Below are 18,872 nucleotides of genomic sequence, written 5' to 3'. Positions count from 1 at the left end.
AAAGAGACAGATTATCTGCCATCCACATATCTATCATATAATGACCACACAAACACAGATTAACCACAATAGACACTTCCATTTAAAAAAGATGGAAAAGTCATCAGTCCATAGAAATACTGAATTCCAGCCAGGGACACGTTGCCTGTTCTGCGAATAGGGTTCAGTTCTGCTCCCTGAGAGTTATGGCTCCTGGCTCTGCCCTCTGGGTTCTTATCCCCTCTGAGTCATTCTTTCTTTTTATAATAAGTGACCTCTGTATAAAACTAAATAATCTTCTTAATTTGATTCTTGCCTATACTAGTTCTAGGGGCCAAAGGCTTCTTACATTTTGTACAGTCCCTGTTCTTTTTATTTTTAAAATGACAATGGGTATCTGAAAAGAAATACATTTTTTACTTCCATGAGACTGTTGTCAGTCTTTAGGTACTTGTAGAAACACAAAGGGAAAATGTCAATGGCAATCTACTTTATTGACCACTTTAGTTTATTAGTTTACTAGTTAGAATAACTATGCAATGCCAATAGAGAAATATGTCCTTTTTTAAGGTTGTATGATATTTTCAAGGGTAGTCTTTTAGGAATTTCAGGACAATTATTATCATGGTACATTAAGAGGTGAGTTTTCTGTCAAATAAGTACTTGTAACTGACATACATGAGAGCAGACTTTTCTGATTGCTTTAAAAACTCTGTAAAAAGAAATGAAGCAGGTGTTTTAAAACTTACTCTTTTATGAAAAGGTCATAATGCTCATACTCAAACCTTCTGTGGTTTTTAAAAATCAGTATTTAATCAACATGCTAATATTATTCCAAATAAAAAATTACTTATTGCAAATACTTTTTAAAATTGTGATCAGGCCTAATAAGCTTTATTATAGAGAAAGTGACTTGGTTTGCCCAGGATTTTCTTGGTTTCAAACTGAAAATTCTGTGTTCTTGGAATGTCACCCCAGTCACAGGTCACTTAAATACATGTTGCCATAAATACACAAAATACAAAACAAAATCAAAAATAAGACTATGAATATGACTCATAAAATTTCAAATTTAAGTTAAAGGGGCAAGAATTGAATTAATTATACTGGTTATAAGAGTATAGTGTTTGTACAAAGTCTCTTTAAAAGAAAAAATTCAGTGCTGCTTAATAATATTTTGATATAAAAATAATCAAAATTTACCTTAATAATAAAGATACTTCTGTAAAAATTCTTCATAGCCATATATACTTAGAAGATGATCTCTAGGGAATAACTAGTCATTTGTACAAAAATATAGAATTTATGCAATTAGATTATTTTATTGAACTCACCTGTTCTTACCAGGGTGAGTAGAGTAATATAAAGTCCTGAAAGGGGGGAAATGTAAATAAATATGATAATACATAAATAGATAGGCACAAATTACACATATATTTACATTTGTATTGATATTAAAACAGTGTTCTCAAACTTTAATATATATACAAGTCACTTGAGTATCTTATTAAAAAATACTCTGACTTACTCAGTCGGGGCTGGGCCTGAGACTGCATTTATAACAATCTTCTGGGTGATGCTGATACTGATGGTCCATAGTTCACATTTCAAGTGGCAAGATATTAGAGGCCAGGGATATTAATGACCTAATAATTTAACCTAGGAGAAATGGATAAATTCCTAAAAACACAATCTTCCAAAATGAAATCAGGAAGAAATAGGAAATTAGGAAAGACCGATTACCAGTAATGAAATTGAATTGGTAATCAAAAAAACTCCCAACAAACAAAAGTCTTGGACCAGATGGCTTCACAGGTGAAGGTAAACCAAACATTTAAAAAAGAATTAATACTGGAGCACCTGGGTGGCTCAGTTGGTTAAGCATCCGACTTTTAATTTCAGCTCAGGTCGTGATCTCAGGATCATGAGCTCGAGCTCCAGCAACAGGCTCTGCTCTGGTTGAGGAGCCTGCTTGGGATTCTCTCTCTCCCTCTGCCCCTCTTCCCTGCCACTCATACTGTTTCTTTCTGGAAAGAAAGAAAAAGAGAGAGAGAGAGAAAAGAAGGAAGGAAGGAAGGAAGGAGGGAAGGAAGGAAGGAAGGAAGGAAGGAAGGAAGGAAGGAAGGAAAGGGAAGGGAAGGGATGGGAAGGGATGGGAAAGGAAGGGAAGGAGGGAGGGAGGGAGGGAGGGAGGAAGGAAGAAAGAAAGAAAAGAGTTAATACCAAGCCAGAACTGCCAGTGCTCCAAGTCTCTAGTATAGGAAGAGGCATCCAACTCTCTGCTTTTTGAGATAGTCCTGCAAAAAAAGGTTTGCCAGTGGGAATTGCTCAGCAAGCAGTAAGTAGGAATTGCTCGGGGGTGGAGTAAGTGACCATGGATGCCCCCATCATCTCTGTGACCCTTCGCCTGGCAGGAGGCTATGTCACCACCATTGGAACAAAGTTCTGTGCTTTTAACTAGGAAGATCAGTCAACAGTTGTCCTGGCTACAGTAGATAAAGACAAGAAAAACAATCAGTTCAATAATGGGAAGGTGGATCCCGCTGGGAGATACTTTGCTGGAACCATGGCTGAGGAAATGGCCCCAGCAGTTCTGGAGCGGCACCAGGGGTCCCTGTGCTCTCTTTTCCTGACCACCACGTGGAAAAGTATTTTGACCAGGTAGACATCTACAATGGTTTGGATTGATCCCTAGACCACAAAGTCTTCTTTTATATTGACAGCCTGTCCTATTCTGTGGATGCCTTTAATTATGACCTGCAAACAGGAAAGATCTCCAACTGCAGAAGTGTTTACAAGCTGGAGAAAGAAAAATAAATTCCAGATGGAATGTGTATTGATGCTGAGGGGGTGCTCTGGGTGGCCTATTGTAATGGAGGAAGAGTGATTCTTTTAGTTCCTAAGACAAGGAAAGACTCCAGACTGTGAAGTTGCCTGTTGATAAAACAACTTCATGCTGCTTCACATGGAAGAACTACTCTGAAATGTATGTGACTGTGGGTTGAATGGACCCAAAGGGTATTCTGCAGCAGCCTGAAGCTGGTGGAATTTTCAAGATAACTGGCCTGGGGGTCAAAGGAATTCCTCCCTATTCCTATGCAGGATGAGTGGCCTTCTTTCCTACTGGAGGAACTTTTGAAGACATGTAGAAAATTCTAGAGTTGAAATTTCAGTCTAGTTACAAAAAATTGAAGAAATTATATTATTAACAGGGTTAAATTTTTATTTACACTTTTTGAAAGGTAGAGCATTTTAGTAAGGGGGTGCAGGTAGCTTTGATAACACACTACAAGGCCTTCTGCAAAGGTAGTATAGAAATGTAAAGAATTGTTCAATCAGCCTATTTTTTAAATTATTATTAATTCTATTTTATTATGTTTTGTTAGTCACCATACAGTACATCATTAGTTTTTGATGTAGTGTTCCATGATTCATTGTTTGCGTATAACACCCAGTGCTCCATGCAATACGTGCCCTCCTTAATACCCATCACCAGGGTAACGCATCACCCCACCCCTCCCCTCTAAAACCCTGAGTTTGTTTCTCAGAGTCTATAGTCTCTCATGGTTCGTCTCCCCCTCTGTTTTCCAACCCCCTTCATTTTTCCCTTCCTTCTCCTAATGTCCTCCATGCTATTCCTTATGTTCCACAAATAGTTGAAACCATATGATAATTGACTTTCTCTGCTTGACTTATTTCACTTAGCATAATCTCCTCCAGTCCCCTCCATGTTGATATAAAAGTTGGGTATTCATCCTTTCTGATGGCTGAATAATATTCCATTGTATATATGGACCACATCTTCTTTAACCGTTCATCTGTTGAAGGGCATCTCGGCTCTTTCCACAGTTTAGCTATTGGGGACATTGCTGCTATGAACATTGGGGTGCATATGGCCCTTCTTTTTACTACATCTGTGTCTTTGGGGTAAATACCCAGTAATGCAATTGCTGTGTCATAGGGTAGCTCTATTTTTAATTTCTGAGGAATCTCCACGTTTTCCAAAGTGGCTGTACCAACTTGCATTCCCACCAACAGTGTAAGAGGGTTCCCCTTTCTCCACATTCTTGCCAACACTTGTTGTTTCTTGTCTTGTTAATTTTTGCCATTCTAACTGGTTTAAGGTGGTATCTCAATGTGGTTTTGGTTTGAATTTCCCTGATGGTTAATGATGATGAACATTTTCTCAGGTGTCTATTAGCCATTTGTATGTCTTCTTCAGAGAAGTGGCTGTTCATGTCTTCTGCCCATTTTTGGACTTGACTATTTGTTTTTTTGGGTGTTGAGTTTGAGAAGTTCTTTATAGCTCTTGAATATCAGCCCTTTGTTTATAGTGTCATTTTCAAAAATCTTATCCCATTCCGTGGGTTGCCCCTTTGTTTTTTTTGAGTGTTTTATTTGCTGTGCAGAAACTTTTTATCTTGACTAAGTCCCAAAAATTCATTTTTGCTTTTTTTTTTGCTTGCCTTTGGGGACATGTCTTGAAAGAATTTGCTGTGGCTGATGTCAAAGAGGTTACTGCCTATGTTCTCCTCTAGGATTTTGATGGATTCCTGTCTCACATTGAGGTCTTTCAACCATTTTGAGTTTATCTTTGTGTATGGTGCTAGAGAATGGTGAAGTTTCGTTCTTCTGTATATAGCTGTCCAATTTTCCCAGTACCATTTATTGGAGAGACTGTCTTTTTTCTATTGCATATTTTTTCCTGCTCTGTTGAAGATTAGTTGACCATAGAATTGAGGGTCCATTTCTGGGCTCTCTATTCTGTTCCATTGGTCTATGTATCTGTTTTTGTGCCAGTACCAAGCTGTCTTGGTGATCACGGCTTTGTAATAGAGCTTGAAATCAGGCAACATGATGCGCCCAGCTTTGTTTTTCTTTTTCAACATTTCCTTGGTGATTCAGGGTCTTTTCTGATTCCATACAAATTTTAGGATTGTTTGTTCCAGCACTTTGAAAAATGCCATTGGTATTTTGATCAGGATGGTGTTGAAGATATAGATTGCTCTGAGCAGCATAGACATTTTAACAATGTTTATTCTTCCAATCCGTGAGCATGGAATGTTTTTCCATCTTTTTGTGTCTTCTTCAATTTCTTTCATGAGTGTTCTGTAGTTCCTAGAGTATAGATCCTTTACCTCTTTAGTTAGGTTTATTCCAAGGTATCTTATGGTTTTTGGTGCTATTATAAATGGAATCGATTCTCTAATTTCTCTTTCTACAGTTACATTGTTAGTGTATAAGAAAGCAACTGATTTCTGTGCATTGATTTGTATCTTGCCACATTACTGAATTTCTGTATGAGTTCTAGTAATTTAGGGGTGGAGTCTTTTGGATTTTCCACATAAAGTATCATGTCTGCTGAGAGAGAGTTTGACTTCTTCTTTGCCAATTTGAATACCTTTTATTTCTTTTTGTTGTCTGATTGCTGTTGCTAGGACTTCTAGTACTTTGTTGAACAATAGTGGTGAGAGTGGGCATGCTTGACATGTTTCTGATCTTAAGGGAAATGCTCTCATCTTTTCCCCACTGAGGATGATATTCGCTGTGGGTTTTTCATAGATGGATTGTATGAGATTGAGGAATGTTCCCTCTATCCCTATATTTTGAGGAGTTTTAATCAGGAAAGGTTGCTGTATTTTGTCAAATGCTTTTTCTGCATCAATTGAGAGGACCATATGGTTCTTCTCTCTCCTCTTATTAATGTGTTCTATCACATTAATTGATTTGTGAATGTTGAACCACCTTGCATCCCGGGGATAAATCCCACTTGGTCGTGGTGGATGATCCTTTTTAATGTATTGTTGGATCCTATGAGCTAGGATTTTGGAATCCATATTCATCAGGGATATTGGTCTGAAATTCTCCTTTTTGATGGGGTTGTTGCCTGGTTTGGGGATTAAGGTAATGCTGGCTCATAGAATGAGTCTGGAAGCTTTCCTTCTGTTTCTATTTTTTGAAACAGCTTCAGGAGAGTAGGTCTTATTTCTTTCTTGAATGTTTAGTAGAATTCCCCAGGGAATCCATCAGACCCTGGACTCTTGTTTTTTGGGAGGTTTTTGATCACTGCTTCAATCTCGTTACTTGTTATTGGCCTATTCAGGTTGTCAATTTCTTCCTGTTTCAGTCTTGGTGGAGTTTCCAGGAAGGCATCCATTTCTTCCAGCTTGCTTAATTTATTGGCAATATAGTTGTTGATAATAATTTCTAATAATTGTTTCTATTTCCTTGGTGTCAGTCATGATTGCTCCCTTTTCATTCATAATTTTATTAATTTGGGTCCTTTCTCTTTTCTTTTGGATAAGTCTGGCCAGTGGTTTATTGATCTTATTAATTCTTTCAAAGAACCAGCTTCTAGTTTCATTGATCTGATCTACTGTTTTTCCTGTTTCTAATTCATTGATCTCTGCTCTAATCTTAATTATTTCTCTTCTAATGTGTGGCTTAGGCATCATTTGTTGCTTTTTCTCTAGTTCTTTAAAGTATAAAGTTAGTTGGTGAATTTGGGATTTTTCTATTTTTTTGAGTGAGGCTTGGATGGCTATGTATTTCCCCCTTAGGACCACCTTTGCAGTATCCCACAGGTTTTGGACCGATGTGTTTTCATTCTCATTGGTTTCCATGAATTGTTTAAGTTCTTCTTTGATTTCCTGGTTGACCCAAACATTCTTGAGCGAGTGTTCTTTAGCTTCCAAGTGTTTGAATTTCTGCCAAATTTTTTCTTGTGATTGAGTTCCAATTTTAAAGCATTATGGTCAGAGAATATGCAGGGAATAATCTCAATCTTTTGGTATCAGTTGAGACCTGATTTGTGACCCAGTATGTGGTCTATTCTGGAGAAAGTTGCATGTGCGCTCAAGAAGAATGAGTATTCTGTTGTTTTAGGGTGGAATGTTCTGTATATATCTATGAGGTCCATCTGGTCCAGTGTGTCATTCAAAGCTCTTGTTTCTTTGTTGATTTTCTGTTTAGATGACCTGTCTATTGCTGAGAATGGAGTATTGAGGTCTCCTACAATTAATGTATTGTTATCAATATGACTCTTTATTTTGATTAACAGTTGGCTTATGTAGTTGGCTGCTCCCATGTTGGGGGCATAGATATTTACAGTTGTTAGATCTTCTTGTTGGATAGACCCTTTAAGAATGATATGGTGTCCTTCTGTGTCTCTAACTACAGTCTTTAGCTTAAAATCTAATTTGTCTGATACAAGAATTGCTACCCCAGCTTTCTTTTGAGGTGCATTGGCATGGAAGATGGTTCTCCAGACTTTCAGTCTGGATGTATCTTTAGGTTCAAAATGAGTCTGTTGTAGACAGCATATGGATGGGTCCTATCTTTTTATCCAGTCTGCAACCCTGTGCCATTTTATGGGAGCATTTAGGCCATTCACACTGAGACTGATTATTGAAAGATATGAATTTATTGTCATCATGTTGCCTCTGAAGTCCTTGTTTCTATAGATTGTCAATATAAATTTCTGTTCTATATTACTCAGAGTCTTTCTCCTTTTATAGAACCCCCCTTAATATTTCTTGCAGGGCCGGCCTAGTGGTCACATATTCTTTCAGTTTCTGCCAGTCATGGAAGCTCTGCATCTCTCCATCCTTTCTAAATGACAGCCTTACCAGATAAAGTATTCTTGGCTGCATGTTCTTCTCATTTAGTACCCTGAATATGTCTTGCCAGCCCTTTCTGGCTTACTATGTCTCTGTGGATAGGTCTGACATTATTCTGATGTTCCTCCCTCTGTACATAAGCAATCTCTTCCCCCTAACTGCTCTTAAGATGGTTTTCTTGGTTCTAAGATTTGAGAGTTTTACTATTACATGCCAGGGTGTTGGTCTGTTCTCCTTGATCTTGGGAGGGGTCCTCTCTGCCTCTAGGACACAAATGTTTGTTTCATTCCCCAGATAAGGAAAGTTCTCAGCTATGATTTGCTCAAATATATCTTCTAGTCCTCTCTCTCTCTCTCCACCCCCTCAGGGATCCAAATAATTCTGATATTGGAACGTTTCATGTTGTCATTTATTTCTCTAATTATGTTTTTGTGGATTTTAAGCTGTTTCTCCCAAGCCTCCTCATTTTTGCTCTTTTTTTATCAGTTTGTCTTCTAGATCACTAATTCGTTCTTCTGCCTCGTTTACCCTAGCTGTTAGAGTATCTAGATTAGATTGGATCTCATTGATAGCATTTTTAAGTTCTGCCAGTTCAGCTCTCATTTCTGCCCTTAGAGACTCTATTTGGCCATTAATCAATTTCTCCATTCTAGCTATCATCTTCATAACTGTTATCCTGAAGTATATTTCTGACATCTTGCTTATATCTATATCCATTTGTAAATCTGTGGCAGAAGTCATTTCTCTGAGTCTTTCCTATTTTGCGGGTTCCTCCTCTTAGTCATTCTGTTGAGACGTGGTTGAGGGAATTTACAGAGTCCAAATTACTGGCCACAACCCAAGCAAGATGCACCTTTTTATAGGGACCTTAGGGTTGTCCGCCTCTTGTTCTCCCAGCCTGTCTTCTAGGGGAGGGGCCTGCCGCGCTGTTACTCAGGCAACCCTGTTTGGGCAGAGTTGCCCTGCCCCCTGTGGGGGGTGGGGATGGGCTCAGTGAAACCAGTTTTTTGGGGCTTTTGTTTTCTGGCAGTTTTCCCTGGTGGTTTTCCATGTCTATTCCGAGAGTCAAAGCAGAAGAGACCATTTCCAACCCTCTGCCTCAGAACAGTGAGATCGCAGTCTGTTCTTCAGTGAGCTCTCCAGGCCACACTGTCTCCATTTCTGTCTGTGCTGCTAAAACCACAGCATCCTGAGTTGTATGCCCCACAGTAGCACTCCCAGCCCTTGCTTTCAGGTCCAGGCACATCTCTGCCCTTTGTGCTTCTAAAACTGCCAGCTGCCCCCAGTTTGCACACACGCCCCCCGCAGTTTCAGGTTTCCATTCAGGGGTCTGCCCTAAAGTCCTTTCCCTGCTGCTACTGGTCTGTAAGTCTGTGCCCCGTCCCCAGCGCAGGAGGCTTTTGCACTCCTTTGTTATTTCACCTTCCTGGTGCCAGCGCTTATAGCAGCTCCCTCCCCCTTCCATTTATCTTCTGCTATCTGCCCACAGAATCAGGGCTCCCTGCTTCATAACTTGAAACCAACTGCCAGCAATATTCTGTTTGTAGAGATCCAGGTATATCTTCTTACATCTCAGGCTGATTTCGTGGGTGTTCAGAGTAGTCTAGTAGATATCCAGCTCAATTCAGGGGACCAGTTGGAATAGGGTCCCCTACTCCTCTGCCATCTTTGCCCCAATCCTCCTCAATCAGCCTCTTGATTCTTTGCAAATTGCTAGAGAGGGAAGGGTGGGGACCATATCTGTTCGGCATTCCATATTTTTCATACCTAAAGCATCAAAAAACCTAATAAATAATGACCTAGTAGTGAAAAAATAATTTAAAAATTAGAAAGAGCTAATACCTATTCTTCTCAAATTACTCCAAAAATTAGAAGAGGAAGGAAAACTTTCAAGTGCATTCTATGAGGCCAGCATTATCCTGATACCAAAACCAGAAAAACATTACAATAAGCAAAACTGCAGGCCAGTATCTCTGATGAACACTGATGCACAAATTCTCAACAAAATATTAGCAACCAAATTCAGCAATACTTAATAAAATCATTCACCAAGATGAAGTGGAATTTCTTCCAGGGATGCAAAGGTGGTTCAGTATTTGCAAATCAATCAGTGTGATACATCACATTACAAAGAGGAAGGATAAAAACCATATGATCACCCCAACAGATGCAGAGAAAGCATTTGACAAAATACAACATCCATTTGTGATAAAAACTTTCAACAAAGTTGGTTTAGAGAGAACATACCTCAACATAACAAAGGCCATATATAGAAAACCCACAACTAACATTATCCTCAATAGTGAAAAACTGAGAGCTTTTCCTCTAAGATCAGGAACAAGACAAGGGTGTTCACTCTCAGTACTTTTATGCAACATAGTACTGGAAGTCCCAGCTGTAGCAATCTGACAAGAAAAAAGTAATAAAAGGCATCCAAATTGGTAAGGAAGAAGTAAAACTGAATATTAAAGGAGATCCTTTGAGCAGACAGAAAGCCCAAAGATAACAAAGACCAGAAAGGAACAGAGACAATCTATAGGAACAGTGATTTTTACAGGTAATACAATGGCACTGACTTCATATCTTTCAAAACTACTCTGAATGTAAATGTACTAAATGTGCAAATCAAAAGACAATAGGGTATAAGAATGGATAAAAAAAACAAGACCGATCAATATGCTGCTTACAAGAGACTCATTTTAGACACAAAGACACCTCCATATTGAAAGTGAGGGGGTGGAGAACAATTTATCATGACAATGGACATCAAAAGAAAGCTGGAGTAGCCATCCTTATATCAGAAAAACTAGATTTTAAACCAAAGACTGTAAGAAGAGATGAAGAAGGACACTATATCATAATAAAAGGGTCTATCCAACAAGAAGATCTAACAATTATAAATATTTATGCCCCTAACTTAGGAGCAGCCAATTATATAAACCCATTAGTAACAAAATGAAACAAACTCATTGATAATAATACAAAATAGTAGGGGACTTTAACACCCCATTCACAGCAGTGGACAGATCATCCAAGCAGAAGATTAACAAGAACAAGGGCTTTGAATGACACACTGGACCAAATGGACTTCACAGATATATTCAGAACATTTCATCCTAAAGCAGCAAAATGCACATGGAGCATTCTCCAGAATAGATCACATCACAAATCAGGTCTCAACTGGTACAAAAAGATTCAGATTATACCATGCATATTTTCAGACCACAATGCTTTAAAACTTGGTTAACTACAAGAAAAAATTTGGAAGGATGACAAATACATGAAGGTTAAAGAGTATCCTACTAAAGAGTGAATCGGTCAACCAGGAAATTACAGAAGAATTTTAAGAAAGACATGGAAGCAAATGAAAATGAAAACATGACAGTTCAGAACCTTTGGGATGCAGCAAAGATGGCCCTAAGAGGGAAGTATATAGCAATACAGGCCTTTCTCAAGAAACAAAAAAATCTCAGGGTGCCTGAGTGGCTCAATCAGTTAAGCGTCTGCCTTCGGCTCAGGTCATGATCCCAGGCTCCCGGGATAGAACCCCATATCAGGCTCCTTGCTCAGCGGGGAGCCTGCTTCTCCCTCTTCCTCTGCCCCTCGTGCTTTCTCTCACTTTCTCTCAAATAAATAAATAAATAAATAAATAAATAAATAAAATCTTAAAAAAAAGAGTGTACCAGTTTGTATTCCCACCAACAGTGTAAGAGGGTTCCCCTTTCTCCACATCCTTACCAACATTTATTGTTTCCTATCTTGTTAATTTTTGCCATTCTAACTGGTGTAAGGTGGTATCTCGTTGTGGTTTTGATTTGTATTTACCTGATGGCTAGTGATGTTGAACATTTTTTCATGTGTCTGTTAGCCATTTGTATGGAAAAAAAAAAAAAAGAAACAGGAAAGTCCCAAATACACAACCTAACATTACACCTAAAGGAGCTGCAAAAGGAACAACAAATAAAGCCTCAATTCAACAGGCGAAGAGAAATAATAAAGATTAGAGCAGAAATCAATGAAATAGAAATAAAAAAAATAGATCAATGAAACTAGGAGCTGGTTCCTCAAAAGAATTAATAACATTGATAAATCCCTAGCCATACTTATCTAAAAGAAAAGAGAAAGGACCCAAATAAATAAAATCATGAATGAAAGAGGAGAGATCACAACAAACACCAAAGAAATACAAACAATTATAAGATATAGTAACAATTATATGCCAACAAATTAGGCAATCTGGAAGAAATGGATGAGTTCCTAGAAACATATAAACTACCAAAATTGAAAAAGGAAGAAATAGAAAACCTGAACAGACCCAGAATCAGCAAAGAAATTGAATCAGTAATAAAAAATCTCCCAACAAACAAGAGTCCAGGGTTAGATGGCTTCCCAAGGGAATTCTACCAAACATTTAAAGAAGAATTAATATCAATTCTTCTGAAACTGTTTCAAAAAATGGAAATGAAAGGAAAACTTCCAAACTCTTTCTATGAGGCCAGCATTACCTTGATCCCAAAACCAGACAAAGACCCCACCAAAAAGGAGAATTACAGACCAATATCTCTGATGAACATGGATATAAAACTTCTCAGCAAGGTACTAACTAATAGGATCCAACAGTATATTAAAAGAATTCTTCACCATGACCAAGTGGGATTTATTCCTGGGCTGCAAGGGTGCTTCAGTATCTGCAAATCAGTGTAATACATCACATTAATAAAAGAACGGACAGAAACCATATGATACTCTCAATAAATGCAGAAAAAGCATGTGACAAAATACAGCATCCTTTCTTGATAAAAACTCTTCTTAGTGTAGGGATAGAGGGAACAGACCTCAATATAATAAAAGCCATGTATGAAAAGCCCACAGTGAATATCATTTTCAAGGGGAAAAACTGAGAGCTTTTCTCCCTAGGTCAGGAACACGACAGGAATGTCCACTCTCACCACTGTTGTTCAACATTGTACTAGAAGTCCTAGCCTCAGCAATCAGATAACAAAAAGATATAAAAGGCATCTGAATCAGCAAAGAAGAAGTCAAATTTTCACTCTTCACAGATGCCATGATACTCTGTGTGGAAAACCCAAAAGACTCCACCCCAAAATTGCTAGAACTCATGCAGGAATTCAGCAAAGTGGCAGGATATAAAATCGATGCACAGAAATAAGTTGCATTTCTATACACTAACAAAGAGACAAAAGAAAGAGAAATCAAAGAATGGATCACATTTACAATTGCACCCAAAACCATAAGATACCCAGGAATAAGTCTAACCAAAGAGGCAAAGGATCTATACTCTGAAAACTATAGAACACTTATGAAAATAATTGAGGAAGACTAAAAGAAATGAAAAAACAGACAAAAAGAAATGTTCATGGATTGGAAGAACAAATATTGTTAAAATGTTTATGCTACCCAAAACAATCTACACATTCAATGCAATCCCTATCAAAATACCATCAACATTTTGGTATTAAAGAGGGCACGTTCTGCATGGAGCACTGGGTGTTATACACAAGCAATGAATCATGGAACACTACATCAAAAACTAATGATGGAATGTATGGTGATTAACATAACATAATAATAAAAAAAATTAAAAAAATAAAAATACCATCAACATTTTTCACAGAGCTAGAACAAACAATCCTAAAATTTGTATGGAAAAGACCCTGAGTAGCCAAAGGAATGTTGAAAAAAGAAAACCAAAGCTGGAGCCATCACTTCAAGCTGTGTTACAAAGCTATAATCATCAAGACAGTATGGTACTGGCACAAAAACAGACACATAGATCAATGGAACAGAATAGAGAACCCAGAAATGGACCCTCAGCTCTATGGTCAACTAATCTTCGACAAAGCAGGAAAGAATATCCAATGGAGAAAAGACAGTCTCTTCAACAAACGGTGCTGGGAAAATTGGACAGCCACATGCAGAATGAACCTGGACCACTTTCTTATACCATACACAAAAATAAACTCAGAATGGACAAAAGACCTAAATGTGAGACAGGAATCCCTCAAAATCCTAGAGGACAACACAGGCAGCAACCTCTTTGACCTAGGCCACCGTGACTTCTTGCTAGACACGTCTCCAAAGGCAAGAGAAACAAAAGCAAAAATGAACTATTGGGACTTCATCAAGATAAAAAGCTTTTGCACAGCAAAGGAAATAGGCAGCCTATGAATGGGAGAAGATATTTGCAAATGTCTTTTCAGATAAAGGGCTAGTAATCAAAACCTATAAAGAACTCAAACCAACACCCAAAAAACAAATAATCCAGTCAAGAAATGGGCAGAAGACATACAGACATTTCTCCAAAGAAGACAGACAAATGGCCAACAGATACATGAAAAAATGCTCCATGTCACATCAGGGAAATACAAATCAAAACCACAAGGAGACACCACCTCACACCAGTCAGAATGGCTAAAATTAACAACTCAGGAAACAACAGATGTTGGGGAGGATGCAGAGAAATGGGAACCCTCTTATGCTGTTGGTAGGAATGCAAACTGGTAGATCCACTCTGGAAAGCAGTATGGAGGTTCCTCAAAAAGTTAAAAATAGAGCTACCTTATGACCCAGCAATTGCACTACTAGGTATTTATCCAAAGGAAACACACATCGTGATTCAAAGGGTCACATGCACCCCAATGTTTATAGCAGCAATGTCCACAATAACCAAAATATGGAAATAGGCCAGATGTCCATCAACAGATGAATGGATAAAGAAGATGTGGTAATATATATATATTCCATATATATCACATATATATAATGGAATATTACTCATCCATCAAAAAGAATGAAATGTTGCCATTTGCAATGACGTTGATGGAACTAGAGGGTATTATGCTAAGTGAAATAAGTCAGTCAAAGAAAAATACCATATGAGTTCATTCATGTGTGGAATTTAAGAAACAAAGAAGATAAACGTAGGGGAAGGGAAGGAAAAATAAAATAGCAGGAAAACAGAGAGGAAGGCAAACCATAAGAGACTCTTAACTATGGGAAACAAACCTGAGTGTTGCTGGAGGGGAGATGGGTAGGGGGATGGGGTAATTGGGTGATGGGCATTAACAAGGGCACTTGAAGTAATGAGCCCTGGGTGTTGTATGCAACTGATGAATCACTAAATTCTACCTCTGAAAGTTGTAATACAGTATATGTTAATTAAATTAAATTTTAATTTTAAAAAAATGTCAAAAAAATTAAAAATTTTAAAAAGTAGTAAAACTGTCACTATTTGCAGCTGACATGATACTATATATGGAAAAGCCTAAATACTCCAACAAGAAACTCTTAGAACTGATAATTGAATTAAGTAAATTTGCAGGATATTAAATTAATATACAGAAATCTGTTATGTTTCTATGCACTAATAACAAAGTTGCAGAAATAGAAATTAAGAAAGCAATCCCATTTACAATTATACCAAAAAGAATAAAATACCTAGGAATAAACTCAGTGAAATGAAAAACCTGTACTCTGCAAAGTATAAGACACTGAAGAAAGAAATTGAAGATGACACAAAGGTAAAGGTATTCCATGCTCATGGATGGAAGAAATAATATCATTAAAATGTCCATACTACCCAGAGCAATCTATGGATTCAGTGCAATTCCTATCAAAATACCAACAACATTTTTCACAGAACTAGAACAAAATAATCCTAAATATGTATGGAATCACACAAGACCTTGATTAGCCAAAGTAATCTTGAGAAAGAAGAACAAACCTGGAGGTATCATAATCTCAGATTTCAATATATACTACAAAAAAATTTATATAACTCAACATCAAAACAAATAATCTGATTAAAATGGGCAGAGAACTTGAATACATATTTTCCAAGAAGACATATAGATGGCAGACACATGACAAGGTGTTCCACATCACTAATCATCAGTGAAATGCAAATCAAACTCACAATGAAATATCACTATACACCAGGTAGTATCAAAAAGATAAGAAAAAACAAGTGTTGGCGAGGATGTAGAGAAAAGAGAATTCTCATGCACTGTTGGTGGGAATGTAAATTGGTGCAGCCACTGTGGAAAACATTATGGAATCTCCTCAAAAAGTTAAAAATAGAAATATATGATCCAGTAATTCCACTACTGGGTATTTACCTAAAGAAAACAAAACATTAATTCAAAAAGGTACCTTCACCCTTATGTTTATTGCAGCATTATTTTCAAGATATGGTAGCAACCTCAATGTCCATCAGTAGATGAATGAAGAAGACGTGATGCACGTGCATCCGCATGCACACGCGCGCGCGCACACACACACACACACACAGAGGAATATTACTCAGCCATAAAAAAATAATGAGATCTTACCATTTGCTACAACATGGATGTATCTAGAGGATATAATGCTAAGGGGAAAAAGTCAGACAGAGAAAGACAAATACCATATGATTTCACTTATATGTGAAATCTAAAAAACAAAACAAATGAACAAAAAAACAAACGTACTCTTAAATACAGAGAACAAACTAATGGTTGCCAGAGGGAAGGTGGGTGGAAAGGAGGGTAAAATAGATAAAGAGGATTAAAGGCTATAAACCTCCAGTTATAAAATAGTCATAGAGATGAAAAGTACAGTATAGGGCATATTGTCAATAATATTGTAATAATGCTGTATGGTGACAAATGGTGAATGCCCTTATTGTGGTGAGCATTGTCAAATCAGTGTTGTATACCTGAAACTAATAGAATACTGTACACCAATTATACTTCAATTTTAAAAAAGAATGATATCATAAAGAACAATGACCAAGTGCTTAAACCATTTGACACTTCAGCTAATTGAAAAGTTAAATATCACTAAATTGCACACCTGAAACTAATGTAACATTGTGTGTCAACTATAATCAAATTTTTAAAAAGTTAAATATATATGTGTAGATTGTATATGTGAGGTGAGGGATGTCCTAGATTAAATGAACACGTAAACTTTTTCCATCAAAACAGTCAATGTGTCCATGATTTAATCACCCAACCCAGAGCTGGAGTTGGGTACAGGAGTGTGTTTTCTAGACAAACTGCAATTAACTAGCTGTGTGACTTCTTTAAAGCTTTTGCAACTCATTTTAATTTGCTGAATTGAGGAGAGATGGGACTGTCATCAAGAATTGTTTGTTGAATATCTTCTATTTATAAGGATCCTTGTGTAATTTAGTGTTTTAGTGTAAAGTAATTTTAATCATGACATAACTCGTAGTAGGAGAGTAACACATTACTTGGACCATGTAATTTACTTTCATAGAGAATATTTCTAAGATTACTCACTATGATCTGAAGTCTCAGGTGACTTCTTTATGAGAGGCCCTATTATTGGTATACTTGCAAGTACAAGGCAACAATTCAGATTCCTCTTCTCAGCAGAACCTTCTAACAAAATATTTAAGCTTTTCATATCTTACCCTTTCCACAGACTCCCAAGTGAAAGCACTATCTGAACATCCCCAGACAAAGTGAACTTGGAATTAAAAAGGCTACACAACCACCCCTTCAGAATAATCATTTGTTTATGGTTAACAGGTGCATTCACCTGAGTGTGCACCAGAATCCAGGAGGAAAGTATATAAAATTCCAAGATTGTTGAATTTTATGGTAAGGGATTTAAATTGCATTTTAAATGTCATTCTACTGGGGATTTTTTTCCCACAGCCTCAAATCTTGGCATGGAATTGTGTTTTCATGTGCGTTAAATTCTGGTGAATATCTGAGGTCATAACTGAGTCAAGAAAGAAAGGATTTTCTATTAAGCAAAACACTAAAGTTCAGAAGTTTATTTTTGTACAGCAAGTGGTTTGACAGTCCATGGATTCATCTGTCATTTCTCTAATTCTGTGGTTGAGAGCATTTGAGATGTACACGTATAAAATTTCTTCATTTAAATTTTGTCTTTGGTTCTACTTCTTATGTTAGTTCCATGTGACAATATTCTATGTTCTGATTCTTCATTTTCTTGGTATCTTTCACCTCTAACACTTAAGGGTTTAGAGGAAGAGGGAGGAAGTCAAGGTTTTCTTCTTAGGTCCTAGAGCTTTGGTTATATAACACTTAATTCAGTTTTCTCTCTTCTAGCTATGCTTTCCCTCAGCAGTCATGTATGGAAAGCAACATTACTCCAGTCATTTCTCTGGAAATGGTTTCTTTTTCTTTCCTTTTTTTAACTCACGACCCCGAGATCAAGACCTGAGCTGAGATCAAGAGTCAGACACTTAACCAACTGAGCCACCCAGGCACCACAATGGAAATGGTTTCAAGTTCAAAGAGTTAACTACAAAGGGGGTTGCCTGTGTCCTGTTTAGGAATTAATTATATTTAGTGCTTAGTTTACTTATATTAGAGTTTTATTTGATTATACCTTTATAAAAACAACACAACTAGAAATGTGATTAGTCATTCTTTTGCAGATTTGAGTCAGGGAATTTGAGTTTAGGATTAGGAATTATGATACAGTTACTATTAACAAAAATGATTATTTTTATCGAGTTTTTATTATGGGTGAATCACCAAGCTAAGTGCATTGCCTTATCTCATCTCTCTAAGAATCCTAGGAGGTGGCCATATCACAATCAACATTTCACAAATATGGAAAATTAGTAATTTCCCAGGTAAACAGTGAATGAGTAGGAAACCTGAGAGTGGAGCTCAGATCTGTCAGGTTTTAAAACCAAAGTCCTTAACCACCAGTGGTTCTCAACTGGGGGTGATTTTTTCCTCTCCCCCCAGGGAACATTTGGGAACTGAGGGGGTTGCTACGGGCATCTAGTGGGTACAGGACCAGGGATGCTGAAAAACATTCTGTAATGCACAAGACAGCCACTCATAGCTAAGAATTATCCAGCTCCCAAAGTCAGTAGTGCCAAGGTTGAGAAACCCTCATATACCCAAACACTTTTCTAAGTCAACTAATGGATTATCCTCAAACTTTGACTTTGTTTACCATGTAGCATTCAAGGTAAAACCTATCTAAATTTATAGGATCCAGGTGAATTTGAATTCTTTGATTCTGGCAAACAGAGTATGTTCCATTGTGAAGTAGCCATCTTTATTGTTTGACAACAGAAAATACACTTTTAAATACTTATAAACATATGAGCTGCAATTTAATCAAGGACAAGAACCCAAGTCAAATTTTTATTAAATTTATATTCAAAACCCATAAAAAACAAAACTGAAAATAGCAAAAAAGACAAAGAAGGTATGTGAACTTAGATCTTTTAAGATGAAGTTAGGAAAGTTTCTA

General features: G+C 37.2%; 1 protein-coding gene and 1 pseudogene across 5 annotated transcripts in view; both read left to right on the top strand.

The window, feature by feature from the left end:
* ANKS1B (ankyrin repeat and sterile alpha motif domain containing 1B) overlaps nt 1-18,872 on the top strand; it is a 1,091,613-nt gene that overhangs the window by 493,239 nt on the left and 579,502 nt on the right. The window lies entirely within an intron of this gene.
* LOC118531812 (regucalcin pseudogene) lies at nt 2,339-3,102 on the top strand (annotated as a pseudogene).

The sequence above is a fragment of the Halichoerus grypus genome, chromosome 6 (genome assembly GCF_964656455.1).
Source record: "Halichoerus grypus chromosome 6, mHalGry1.hap1.1, whole genome shotgun sequence".
Lineage (NCBI taxonomy): Eukaryota > Metazoa > Chordata > Mammalia > Carnivora > Phocidae > Halichoerus > Halichoerus grypus.
Note: the sequence above shows the minus strand (reverse complement) of the source record. Positions and strands in the feature narration are given on the sequence as shown.